The 12,606-nt window shown below is 45.8% G+C and overlaps 1 pseudogene across 1 annotated transcript in view; it reads left to right on the top strand.

Annotated features, from left to right (window-relative positions):
- LOC307131582 (sodium- and chloride-dependent GABA transporter 2-like) overlaps window positions 1–12,606 on the top strand; it is a 54,505-nt pseudogene that overhangs the window by 17,255 nt on the left and 24,644 nt on the right. The window lies entirely within an intron of this gene.

Below are 12,606 nucleotides of genomic sequence, written 5' to 3'. Positions count from 1 at the left end.
AAATTATATTTCACACCCCCTATAAAACTTGCTCAGAGAATTCTTCACCAAAATCTTGAAACAATCTGTTAAGAACATCAAAAAGACCTTCCAATCGTTTACATTTTAAAAACAAATGTTCTAAATCAGGGTTCCCCAAACTACGGCCCGCCCCCACATTTGGACCGGCCCTCTGAACAATGACAGAGACATGTAATTTAAAATATTTTAATCTTATCATATCTGTATTTGATAATAAAGGTTGGCTTTCAAACAAAAAAAAAAATCTTAGTTGTTAACTATTACATATCCTTAACTGTCATAATTATTAATGTAGCTTAATTATTTGTTAGATTAACCCACCAATAGAATGGTACATTCAACATAAATTTCCATCGTGATCGAGCGGGTGCACGCGAGCCAGCAAAAAAACAAAACAAAACAAAACCTCCTCAAAGAGACAACAAGATGGCCAAACGGTTGGGAAAGAGAAAAGTTAATTCAGAATGCAGGGTATTTAACCAAAAGTGGACAAGTGATTATTTTTTGGTTCAATGCAAAGAAATGGCGGTTTGTCTCATCTGTCAAGAAACGGTGTCTGTGTTCAAAGAATACAATCTGCGCCGACATTATGAAACCCGCCACAGAGACAAGTATGCGAGCTTACAAGGCCAAATGAGAGCAGACAAAGTGTCGAAGCTAAAAAGTGGACTATCAGCTCAGCAGAATACGTTTGTACGCCAAACCCAGTTGAACCAGTCATCCATTCGAGCTAGCTTTCAGGTAGCTAAACTGATTGCAACCAGCGGTAGGCCATTCAGTGATGGAGAGTTCGTCAAGAAATGTATGAGTGCTGTTGCAGAGGAGGTGTGCCCCGATAAGAAAGATGTCTTAAATGCGGTGAGTCTTTCCGCAAGTACAATCACCAGACGAATTGAAGAAATGGGGTCTAATGTATATGCCCAGTGTAGCAGCGGCAGTAATGTAATTCGACTACGCCACCCCGAGATCTAATCCGGGGAACTGTAAGTAACCACCCAGTTTTCTGTAAACTTAGGCCATCAGGTTCGGGCACTGAACAAACAGAGAAGTAGTTCCATACAAAAAAATACAAATTTTATTAATCAAATGCACAGCAAATTCACAGCAAAAAGTAGTAAACACTATGAAAGCTGACGTCAGCACATTCCTAAAACACTATACTCTGGGGGAGAGTTGATGGTAAAATCACCATAGATCCACATTCACAATCCAATGGATTGAACAATTCATCTTTATCAAGAAAACACATTAATAAATGGCACCTGAGATGGTTGAGTCAGTGTACTGACAAGGAGTCTCTCACACACGCACACTCACAAGACCGAGCTTGAGGCTTACTGGTGGGCGTCCAGCGACTCGGGCCGTCGGGCATAAGTATCCAGATAATCCACCCCAACGCATGTGCACAACCACACAACCAGCACAGCAATCAATCACACGGTGAGGGCACCCACACTACACAGCAAAGAGAGCCCGCCACCTCGAGCGCGCCGTCCCCACCGTCAGCACTCAGCTCCTCAAACATATAATAAGGACAGAATAAACAAAATTAACTACAGGTCATAATTTCAAACCAGAGATCAGACTAACACCATCATGACAAAAACAAAATAACTTTACCAACAACAGCAGTACTGATAAAGTAAATAAACAACAAAGAAAATCAAATCATGTTACAAAACAACAGTAATGCTGATCAATGAAATTAACTAAAGAAAAATAAATAATATTGCATAACAATAATGCTAAGAAATGAAAGAAACAAAAAGACAAATGAAATAACTTCACAGAAAACAAAATACTGATAAATGAATAAACAAAGAGGGCGAATGAAGTAACTTTACAAACACAGAATACTGATAAATGAATAAACAAAGAGGGCGAATGAAATAACTTCACAAACACAGAATACTGATAAATGAATAAACAAAGAGGGCGAATGAAGTAATTTTACAAAGAAAACAAAATACTGATAAATGAATAAACAAAGAGGGCGAATGAAGTAATTTTACAAAGAAAACAAAATACTGATAAATGAATAAACAAAGAGGGCGAATGAAGTAACTTCACAAACACAGAATACTGATAAATGAATCAAATGTAAATGAAATAACTTTGCAAAAACAGCAAGACTGATAAATGAACTAGAACGGGGGCAAACAAAATAATCGTTAAGTAACGAGGACGCACAAATCACTCAAACGATCACAATTAAATCACGTAACAAACACATTCATCCGTGGGTAACTGAATGAGGGCAGGTACTCAGTCGGTCACACAAGTGGCCAATGAGGCGATTTCTATAAAAGATGACCTCAGTCCATTAACTCGGACTCGGCGGAAACGTTCCTTAGGGGAGACGTGTATTCACAACACAAAACAAAGCAGCAGTTGCCCCAAGGCAGGCCGCAAACGCTTCCTTGCGATGGTAGCTATCCCTGAGCAACAGCACGCTGACACATGAATCTCGCAGGCAATGCGCAGTGCGCGAGTCAACAATAACACGCTATTCCATTCAATCCGGTGGAAAACGGGGTAGCCGCAACAAAGCAAGGAATTCTGCGACACCACCAAAACTGGGCGAACCCAAACAACACGAGCCTCTAGCGTCACACACTACCCGGGGTTACGTTCGAGCTATAACATGCTCCGCCTGACCTGATTGGCCACCACGAGCCAATAGTAAACCGGCTAGGAAGGATAAAGCCAATATAACTAAATGAGGAGGAGGGACTGAATCCAACTACAGTCCATCCTGCCACAATCTACCCTGCCTTTTAAATCGGCGCCACGACGATGGGCCACCAGAAGGATAAGTCAGGTGAACCATTTGTATTAACGAAACAGTGCTTATCTCCCTAACACATCGATCTTGGGAGATGGTGGGGATTAGAGTGTTGTCCAGCCGTTGACCGGGAGGACTGTCGTACTCTCACTTCCGTCCCATCAGAAAGGCCAGGCAACACAGCCACACCAGGGAGTGGAGAACAACTCACATCCACTGGAGGAGCTGAAAGGGACGACATACTGTGATCGTTAATAGCTAACCCCGTTGCCGGAGACTCAGATTCGAGCGCTGGCCGGCCCTGGATCATCAAGTCATAATTGCCCAGCCATTCCTCCTGCCGGGTTACATATGAAGTGGATGGCGGGGCGACAGTTTGGTCGATAACAGGAGGCAGGGGCATTGGCACGTTCTCGCGAACCACCGGTTTCAACAGGGAGCGATGCACCTGCCGAGCCTTGCTCAGGTCACCTACTGGTGCCACGGTATATACTGTGCCACCCTCTTTCGGTGCTTTCAGTACCTGGTGCATGACTGAGCTCCACATGTCATGAATTTTGTGGCGCCCCCTCACACTGAGATCACGGTGATATACTAACTGGCCCTCCTGTAACGGTATCTCTCGAACTCGCTGGTCATGGTTTGTCTTACGGCGTGTAGCTGCTGCTTGCAGCCGCTCTCTGGCTCCATGAAATGCAAGTTGCAACCGAGCCTGATGTTCTTGGATCCATTCGTGAACAGTGATCCCCGAGGGCTCAGGGACATTACCCAATAGAAAATCCAACGGCAACCGTGGTTCTTGCCCGAACATCAAGAAGAATGGCGACTCCCCTGTGGCCTGGTGGGGGGTGGTATTATAACAATACAAGATTTGGGGCAAGCAAGTGTTCCAGTCTCTTTTTTGTGAGACTGGTAAAGTTCGTAACAGGTTGTGCATGGTCCTATTAAAACGTTCGCACTGCCCGTTTCCAGCTGGGTGATACGGAGTAGTGCGCGTCTTCTGGATCCCATATAAACCACAAAGCTGCTGAATAAGCCCATTTTCAAAACTGCGGCCCTGGTCCGAATGAATTCGGCCAGGGACCCCAAACTTTGAAAACCACTCCCCCACCAGCACCCGTGCCACTGTAGGGGCACGTTGATCGTTAGTCGGGACAGCCAAAGTATACTTGCTAAAAATATCAGTCATTACCAAGACATTCTCCTGCCCACTCCTAGCTGGCTCTAGAGTAGTAAAATCAATTGCCAAGATTTCATTGGGTCGCCCCGCCAGCAGGTGGCCCATGAAACTCTGTGCAGCAGGATGATTATCTTTGGCAACCTGACACCTTTCGCACAACTGACACCAGCGTGCCACATCCGAAGCCATACCTGGCCAGAAACACCGCTGCCGCAAAAGCTCCAGGGTCCTTTCGGTCCCCTGGTGGCCATGCTGCTGATGGGCCTGTGTTAGTACTTCTTTTTGCATGGCCTCGGGCAGCAACAATTGCCATACTATTTCTCCCCCGTCTGAACGGAAGACCTTACGGTAAACCACACCATCCCGCTCCACTAAACGGTCCCACTGTTTCAGCAGGGCCAACGTCTGTGGTGAGACCTGTTTGCGCTCTTGAGAGCTAGGCCGTTCCCCCCGCCTCCAAAAGACTAAAGCTTCCTGAATGGTAGGGTCTTCCTGCTGAAAAACAGCAATCTCAGCCGGAGTATGCGCCGGTAGGGCAGAGATGGCCAATTGGGTAACCTTGGTCAGCCCGGAGTGTAACACCTGTTGCAGTGGTTGAGGGAGAGTAGTACCAGGGGCTATAGCTTCCATGGTTTGGGAGTCTGGTAAATGCAGCCTAGATAGAGCATCTGCATTTTTGTTACTCCTCCCCGACCGATATTTGACTTCATAGTCAAATGAAGCCAGTTGGCCTAGCCAACGCTGCTCTATGGCACCAAACTTCGCTGAGGCCAAATGACTCAGTGGGTTGTTGTCCGTATAGACTGTGCATTTATGACCCAGCAGATACTCACGAAACTTTTCTGTCATGGCCCATTTAAGGGCCATGAACTCCAGTTTCATGGAACTGTAGTTCTGCATGTTCCTTTCTGCAGGTCTCAACCCCCGGCTGGCATAGGCTATAGGCCTCACTCGGCCCTCTTGCTCCTGTGACAATACTGCACCCAAACCCCCATAGCTCGCATCGACCTCTAAAATAAAAGGTAGTGTAAAATCTGCGTACGCTAGTACTGGAGCAGTAGTCAATTTTGTCTTAAGGGCATCAAAACTGGCCTGACACTCACTAGACCAAGTTTGAATGGCTGCCCTTTGAAGCCTTTTTCCCGACTCCCCATTGGCCAGCTCTGCCACTAGCCGGTGTAACGGGGCCGCCAACTTAGCAAAACCTTCAACAAATCGCCTATAGTAGCTAGCGAATCCTAAAAAGGACCGCAGCTCAGAGACTGTGGTAGGAGTTGGCCAAGAAGATACCACTTCGATTTTACTGGGATCCGTGGCCACACCCTGGTTTGAGATTACATGGCCCAAATACCGTACCTGCTGCTGGAAAAACGCACACTTCGAAAGCTTCACCTTTAACCCTTCTCTCTCCAACCGACTCAACACCACCCCCAGCCTCTCCAGATGTTGTTTAACTGAACCGGAAAAGACCACAATGTCGTCCAAATAGAGAAGCAACGACTGACACTGTTGGTCACCGAATATCCGCTGCATCAATCGCTGGAAAGTGCTGGGGGCATTGCACAGTCCGAAAGGCATTCGGTTCCATTCGAATAGTCCGAAGGGCGTGCAAAAAGCGGTCTTGGACCTATCCTCCTCTCTAACGGGTACTTGGTTGTAACCACTAGCCAAATCGAGCGTGGAAAACCACTGAGCCCCCGTCAGTGCATCTAATGACTCTTCTATTCGTGGAAGAGGAAATGCATCTCTTCTTGTTTTGCTGTTTAACTGTCGGTAATCCACGCACATACGCATACTGCCATCTTTCTTTTTCACGAGAACTATGGGGGAAGCGTATGGACTGCAACTTTCTCGAATTACCTGCGTTTCCAGCAGTTGATTAATATGTTCCTTCACCAACTCATACTCCGATGGGGGTATGCGTCGATAGCGTTGTCGCACTGGAGCACTATCTTGAAGGGGGATCTCATGAGCAATTAAGTTAGTACACCCTAGATCTAATTCGTTGGCTGAGAAGACATGGGCGTACTTCCTTACCAAGAACCGCACCTGTTCTTGGTCCTCCCTAGACAAGGGGGACAGGTCCAAAGCCTCAATCTGGTCCGACACCAGGGGGGATGCTGACTGAGAAAACACAGTAGCGGTATAGGAGGGCACTTCGGTGACACCCGCTGGTAAGCTAACAATGTGGGCATGTTCTAACTCACCTACAACGGTGCGGGAGTAGAGCAGCACATCGGCGGTACCCACATTGACAACCGGTACGTAGGCAGTTCCTCGAATCACTTGAATGAGAGCAGGAGATACCAACAGACCTGCCGGTAATCCTGCCTCTGGGGGTTCCAATAATACAGTGGCCCCAGAATACTGGTACGAACAAGTAGCAGCCACCAGCTTCATTGTGCCCCCAGGAATTCTACAAGCCCTCCTACCCCGAACCTTTACTTTACCCCTGACCCCCTCAGACCACTGCAGGCTACTACTATGGCATCGTTGGAAAGCCTGTTGGACAGAAACCGGTGCTTCCGACACTGATGGCAACTCGAATAAAGCCAGACCGTGAAGTCCAAAGAGCTCTTGGAAACACTTTTGAATCACATTCATTCCCAAAACACCGGGTGCTAAAGTATGGGAACTACCTGGTGGATCCTGAACCACCAATACACCACACTGTGGCATCAACTTCCCACAAAGCACCACGTCCATTTCCAAGTACCCAATGTATGGAATGGCTAAGCCATTGGCCGCCCTAAGCTGCAACCAATGGCAAGAGTGAAGACGATCCTGACCCCAAGGCTTAAAATGCTGCGAAAAAAAACTCTCAGTGACAGTAGTCACCATCGACCCAGTATCTACCAAACAAGGCACCTTGACCCCTCCCAATATTACCTCAACATACGGACAGGAAGCCATTAACTTTGAAACTTTGGTCAAATTTGGAGATTCACTTATTGAGCCAGAGCTTGCCCCACCGGATGTGTGGCTCTGCAAAACGGTGGGTACTAGTTTTCCGAAGCCAAAGTTGGACGGGCCTGGCTACCAAAGGGAGGGCCTCGCCCCAAGGACTGGGGTCGAGAAGAAACCCGAACCCCATCACATTCACTTGCAAAATGGCCAGGCTGTTGGCAACGCCGGCATATCAACGGCCCATTGCGCGACGAGCGACCACGCAGGTCCGGGCGTTGCAAGTGTACAAGATTTTGGGAAAGCTGTTGTAATTGCTCTTGTTGACGTCGCAACTGTTCTTGTTGAAGTTTCAACATCTCCTTTATTTCACTCATCTCCGATGGCGGGGGTGTCCGAGACGGATCATGCGGGCTACCCTGTACCCTATACTGGATGCCAATAGCCGAGGGAACAGAGTGGCTACGACCCCTCATACCACCAGGCAACCCCTCTTGTTCCCACCGCATGGCCTCCCTTCTAACCTCCAGCAACGTGGCCGTAGGCTGCCGCCGCACCATCTGCTTTAGCTCACGGCGTAAAGCACCATCCAGAACGTATTCATTAAACTGATCCCTAAGCAGGGCTTCAGCATTTGGCATACCATCAGGTGCCTGACCCTTTATCTTGGCCATGAGACTCATCAGGGCCAATGAAAATTCTTGGAGGGTCTCACCTTCCTGCTGCTTCCTCGAAAAAAATGCCTCCTGCAATACTACATATGAATCAGTACAACCATAAAGTTCTCTTAATATGGCAATTATACGAGCTGGATCCCTCCGATCAACACTAGGGCGGTACTTTATCTCGTCACGAGCCTCCCCCTCTAAGTGGTCATAAAGGAAATCGGCTTGATCATTAGCTGCCAAATGCCGTACTCTCATACTTGCTTGTGCCTCCTCAAGCCACTCGCTCAACCGTTGGCCCGATTTCCCACTAAATATAGGACATGTATGTTCTCGTGGGATGAAAACCATCCTCTCCGCTATGGGGACAGCAGCCGCACCATTACTAGCAACATTAACGGCTGGTGGCAAATTAGGTGGTGCAGGGACTACATTGGGATCCCGTTCAACTAAAGCCTGTTGTTGGCGAAGCCTTTCATTATCTACTTTAAGCTGGGCCACTAAGTCCCTCAACTCTTGTAGTTCCTCATCCATGGCTAGCTCAAAATCACCAACCCCACTACAATACAGGAGAAACAAAACACAATCCCCAACAACCTTACCTGACACGTTACGGGTCCACATAAGAACAACTGCTGCTTTGCTCAAAAAGAATCGTCATCCAACTGCCCTCAAACAAAACACAATTAACATTCATCCACAAAACAAAACAAGAAATAGGATACACTTCTCTGTTATATTTCAGGCCACCCTGCCGACTATACGCCAAAATGTAGCAGCGGCAGTAATGTAATTCGACTACGCCACCCCGAGATCTAATCCGGGGAACTGTAAGTAACCACCCAGTTTTCTGTAAACTTAGGCCATCAGGTTCGGGCACTGAACAAACAGAGAAGTAGTTCCATACAAAAAAATACAAATTTTATTAATCAAATGCACAGCAAATTCACAGCAAAAAGTAGTAAACACTATGAAAGCTGACGTCAGCACATTCCTAAAACACTATACTCTGGGGGAGAGTTGATGGTAAAATCACCATAGATCCACATTCACAATCCAATGGATTGAACAATTCATCTTTATCAAGAAAACACATTAATAAATGGCACCTGAGATGGTTGAGTCAGTGTACTGACAAGGAGTCTCTCACACACGCACACTCACAAGACCGAGCTTGAGGCTTACTGGTGGGCGTCCAGCGACTCGGGCCGTCGGGCATAAGTATCCAGATAATCCACCCCAACGCATGTGCACAACCACACAACCAGCACAGCAATCAATCACACGGTGAGGGCACCCACACTACACAGCAAAGAGAGCCCGCCACCTCGAGCGCGCCGTCCCCACCGTCAGCACTCAGCTCCTCAAACATATAATAAGGACAGAATAAACAAAATTAACTACAGGTCATAATTTCAAACCAGAGATCAGACTAACACCATCATGACAAAAACAAAATAACTTTACCAACAACAGCAGTACTGATAAAGTAAATAAACAACAAAGAAAATCAAATCATGTTACAAAACAACAGTAATGCTGATCAATGAAATTAACTAAAGAAAAATAAATAATATTGCATAACAATAATGCTAAGAAATGAAAGAAACAAAAAGACAAATGAAATAACTTCACAGAAAACAAAATACTGATAAATGAATAAACAAAGAGGGCGAATGAAGTAACTTTACAAACACAGAATACTGATAAATGAATAAACAAAGAGGGCGAATGAAATAACTTCACAAACACAGAATACTGATAAATGAATAAACAAAGAGGGCGAATGAAGTAATTTTACAAAGAAAACAAAATACTGATAAATGAATAAACAAAGAGGGCGAATGAAGTAATTTTACAAAGAAAACAAAATACTGATAAATGAATAAACAAAGAGGGCGAATGAAGTAACTTCACAAACACAGAATACTGATAAATGAATCAAATGTAAATGAAATAACTTTGCAAAAACAGCAAGACTGATAAATGAACTAGAACGGGGGCAAACAAAATAATCGTTAAGTAACGAGGACGCACAAATCACTCAAACGATCACAATTAAATCACGTAACAAACACATTCATCCGTGGGTAACTGAATGAGGGCAGGTACTCAGTCGGTCACACAAGTGGCCAATGAGGCGATTTCTATAAAAGATGACCTCAGTCCATTAACTCGGACTCGGCGGAAACGTTCCTTAGGGGAGACGTGTATTCACAACACAAAACAAAGCAGCAGTTGCCCCAAGGCAGGCCGCAAACGCTTCCTTGCGATGGTAGCTATCCCTGAGCAACAGCACGCTGACACATGAATCTCGCAGGCAATGCGCAGTGCGCGAGTCAACAATAACACGCTATTCCATTCAATCCGGTGGAAAACGGGGTAGCCGCAACAAAGCAAGGAATTCTGCGACACCACCAAAACTGGGCGAACCCAAACAACACGAGCCTCCAGCGTCACACACTACCCGGGGTTACGTTCGAGCTATAACATGCTCCGCCTGACCTGATTGGCCACCACGAGCCAATAGTAAACCGGCTAGGAAGGATAAAGCCAATATAACTAAATGAGGAGGAGGGACTGAATCCAACTACAGTCCATCCTGCCACACCAGCTGCAGGAGAAAGTTAAAGAATTTGAATTTTTTGCATTAGCGCTGGATGAGAGCAATGACGTGCAGGACACAGCGCAGCTGTTAATTTTTCTTCGCGGAGTTAGCTCAAACTTTGAAGTGTCCGAGGAGCTGGCAGCCCTACAAAGTCTTAAAGGTACTACAACAGGGGAGGATATTTTTGGGAAAGTGTGCCAAATGATGGGAGAGTTGCATCTAGACTGGTCAAAGCTGGCCAGCATCACGACTGACGGGGCTCCTAGTATGGTCGGCGCGTCAAGGGGACTAATAGGACGCATGAATAGAGAGATGGAGGAAAGAGGTCTCACCCCCCCATTACAAGTCCACTGCCTGATTCACCAGCAAGCACTGTGCTGCAAAGTTCTTAAGTGGGAATCGGTCATGAAGGTGGTGGTGTCATGCATAAACTTCATCAGAGCAAACGGACTTAAGCACAGGCAATTCCAAGCCTTTCTCTCCGAGCTAGAGTCTGCTCACGGAGATGTGCTTTACCACACAGAAGTCAGATGGTTAAGCCGGGGCAGAGTTTTGAGGCGTTTTTACGAGCTGCTACCCGAAATCAACACCTTTCTTCTGACAAAGGGCAAAACTGTCCCAGAACTGATCAACACAGAATGGAAATGGGACCTCGCATTTTTAACAGATGTGACAGAACTGTTGAACGGCCTCAACTTGCAGCTCCAAGGCAAGGGGAAATTAATATGTGACATGTTTTCCCACATAAAAGCATTTGAGGTGAAACTAGCACTTCTTGTGGGACAAGTGCAAAAGCAAGACTTCACCCATCTCCCTGTTACCCAAAGCCTCTCAGCTGAGAGACCAGCGGTACCATTCCCAGCTGAAAAGTCTGTGGAAGCGCTGGAAATGCTGAAGGCGGAGTTTGATGCGCGATTCCGTGAGCTACATGTCCACGCTAAAGAAATCCGCCTTTTCCAGAACCCCTTTGCTGCTGACATTGACAAAGCCCTGCCTTCTTATCAGTTTGAGTTGGCCGAGTTACAGAACTGTGATGTTCTGAAAGACGCATTTAAGCCCAACCGTCTCATTGAGTTCTATGCTGCCATCCCTAACGAGACATACCCAAACATCAAAAGGCATGCAATGAAGATGTCCACACTTTTTGGCAGCACGTATATCTGCGAGCAAACATTTTCACGCATGAAACTGATGAAATCTCCGATGAGATCAAGACTAACTGATGAACATTTGCATCAGTCTTTGAGACTTGCTGTGACAGGAATGGAACCTGACATTGTACTTCTCACCAGCCAGAAGCAAGCCCACAGTTCACACTGATTAATATGCATAAGTAAGTGTTTTGATTTCAATAGTAATGAATATGAAAAAAATGTAATTACAATAGTAATAATGCTCTTTAAATAGACTATATGTCACGGTTCATTAATTCACTGACTCACTCTCTCTCCGTGTGTGTGTGGTTGTGTTGAAGGCGTGGTCACTGATTACAGCTGATCAGATCATCAGCGCCGCTGCGGCTGATGATCAATGCGTCTTTTTAATGTCTCGTCATCCACTTTGTGTTTGGCAGATCGCTTCGGAGTCTCCCGTGTGCGTGTCCTGTTCCTGGCTATCTCGGTGATCCTGTGTTTTATGTCTGGATCCAGTGTTTGACTTCCTGGTTGTCTGTTCCCCGTGTTCACGGAAGACTGGTTGCCCATCCGTGTCCTTCGCTGCCAAGGGAGTAGCCTACTGCCGAGCACCTTGATTAATCTGCTAATGCTCTTATTGGATTATCGCAATAAATACTGTTATTCTAACTCGCATTTGAATCCTCCTTTATTGAACCTGACAATATCCTTTGAAAAGTCTGTACGGTGCACAACAAAATAATAAACTAATCTAGCATTATGATGGATAATAAATACATTTAAAATCATAAAATCTCCACAATAATAATGGTAGTCACTCCGGCCCATGTAATTTGACCGACACGGAAAGAAAAAAGTTTGGGGACCCCTGTTCTAAATTCTCTTCTTCTCCACAAAATCTACATCCCACCCCTACTGCTGGGTTAAGGTGCGCCACATGTTTGTCTGTGGCTATTGCCCCATGAATTATCCTCCATTGTAAATCTGCTGTTCTCTTCTCCACTGGAGGTTTATACAAAGTTCTCCATTGGTCTCTCACAAGAAATTCTGGCTTCAACAAAACTGGCCACCTTGAAATCTTTTGTCCTCTGAGTGAAACTTGATGCAAAACTTTAACTGTGGTAGTATATATTGCTTTCTTTGATGTAGTTTCAAACAGGTCCAGCTGTGGAGTTTCAAAAGATAAGATTGAACCTTCTGATTCGCCCTCTTGTCTTTCACCAACGACAGCAGCAACTCTTATTTTTGGAAAATCCGGCTCATTTCTTGTATCCGATGGAAAATCTTGTCCAATATTTTTCCTATAGCCG

Source organism: Gobio gobio, assembly GCF_949357685.1.
Source record: "Gobio gobio genome assembly, chromosome: 9".
NCBI lineage: Eukaryota > Metazoa > Chordata > Actinopteri > Cypriniformes > Gobionidae > Gobio > Gobio gobio.
Note: the sequence above shows the minus strand (reverse complement) of the source record. Positions and strands in the feature narration are given on the sequence as shown.